Genomic DNA, 2,043 nt, shown 5'->3' on the forward strand with positions numbered 1-2,043 from the left:
TGGTCCACTTGGTTTAATGCTGTGACAATCTTGAGCAATCTGTCAAGAAATGCAAGTATTAGATTGCATTATAGGATCCCATATTTGCATGGTGGTGGAGGACCCCATTTTGTGTAATAGCAGCTCAAAGGGTGATGTTACCCCTTGCTGCCCTGGCATATTGCTGATTGCCCTGTGTCAAATTACATTTCTTTCTCTTCTTCTTTTTCTTCTTCTTCTAGTCTTTCCATTTTTATTAAAGTTGCCTTTATTGCACACATGAGTGCTGCGTTTTCAAATTAGCACATGTGTGCTTCCACACTTGGTGATTGTGACTATCCAATTCATTAATTAGTGTGGTAATTGGCAATCCAGGGCTTTGTAATGACAAGGAAGTAACCTCACAATCGTTATCTGTGTATAAGGTGTGAAAATGTGTGTAAAGTTTTACAAATCACTGTGTGTAATGTTTTGCAAAAAGGGTGAAGCAAACATTGTGTGTTATGTTGTGCAAATCTGTGGAGGTGTTTTGCTAATTGGAGTAGAATTTTGCAAATTGTGTGGAAATTTATATTTTAGTGTGTAAACAATTGTAAAAAACTGTAAGCATATTATTGAGAATTGTTTTATGTAAAGAGATATGATAAAGATCATATTTCAATTTGAACACAGATTTTATATTCTATATTTTAAGTCATTAAAGTAAAATGACAATACGGAAAAGACGTGTGCAATTAAGCCTGCAAAGAATGTCTATCCACTGGTGAAAATCAAAAATAAATATGCTGTCTATCCATAGGTGAAAATATAAAATAAATATGCTGTCTATCCAGAGGTGAAAATATAAAATAAATATGCTGTCTAGTCAGAGGTGAAAATATGAAATAAAATTGCTGTTCATCCAGCGGCGAAAACGGAAATTAGCGGCGAAACGGAGATGACGTGGGCTGTCTATCCGCTGGTGTCCGGCCACTGGTGGCAAAGAATATAGTGCTTCTATGCTCTTTGCTGGTGGTGTCTGGTCGGAGGTGGGTCTGCGGGTCTGCAGCTGGATGCTTTTGGCGCGTCCCGGCGAATTACTCGCGGAAAACCGAAAATGGGTAAAGAGGCGGGACATGGGTGAAGCTGAGGTGAAACCACGCCCGCCTAGCGCGAGTCTAATGACAGCAGTGGCTGTTCAACTGACACTCAAGCGGCCACGCCCTTAATTATGCAGAAGTTTAAGGCTTAATATAATCTAAACGGGTGAGTTACAAAAAAATTCACCCCCCTCACAGTTGTCATGAAGGGCAAAATTAGCTATATAGACCAAAACACTTTTTGTACCAGGCTGTAAACATATTATTTTCTACTGTAAAGTTGGCCATTTTTAACATGGGAGTCTATGGGAATTGACTCCCTTTTGAAGCTAGCCTCAAGCGGCCAGTTGATGAATTGCAGTTTAAGTCACTTCCGTGTTGGCTTCATTAGAGAGATCGGAAGGTTGCCCCTCGGTTGGACCCTTGCTGTCTCTTAAATAAATCATTGTGCAGTTTATGTAAAGACATAACGCTAGGGCTCCCAAGTATAAAAAATATAATTTAAATAAAAACATGGAAATGCTGTCATACATAAATATATTTAACGGCTTTCTTATTTATCAGATTATACATTGGTTTTAGGTATTGCTTAACTTTTAATAGCAAAATTTAGAATAACGGTTTATAATCACTAATTAAAAAAATATTATAATCTGAAAAATATAAATTAACATTCATTCATTGAGAAAATGCGCACTTGCAGGATTAATCGTTACAGCCATATGGGCAATTATAATGAAAGCGATCTTGAAGAAGTTTGTTTTAATCCCAATATAAAGGAATTAAGGATAATCTACATGAATATGTCAATCAGTTTACCATTACGTATTATCTATATGAATATAACCAGTTATGTGTACCAAATAATTTACCATTTATATATATATATATATATATATATATATATATATATATATATATATATATATATATATATATATATATGGTGGTGACCCCCTTACAAAAGTGATGTCATGTGTGTTTT

This window comes from Misgurnus anguillicaudatus, chromosome 23 (genome assembly GCF_027580225.2).
Source record: "Misgurnus anguillicaudatus chromosome 23, ASM2758022v2, whole genome shotgun sequence".
Taxonomy (NCBI): Eukaryota; Metazoa; Chordata; class Actinopteri; order Cypriniformes; family Cobitidae; genus Misgurnus; species Misgurnus anguillicaudatus.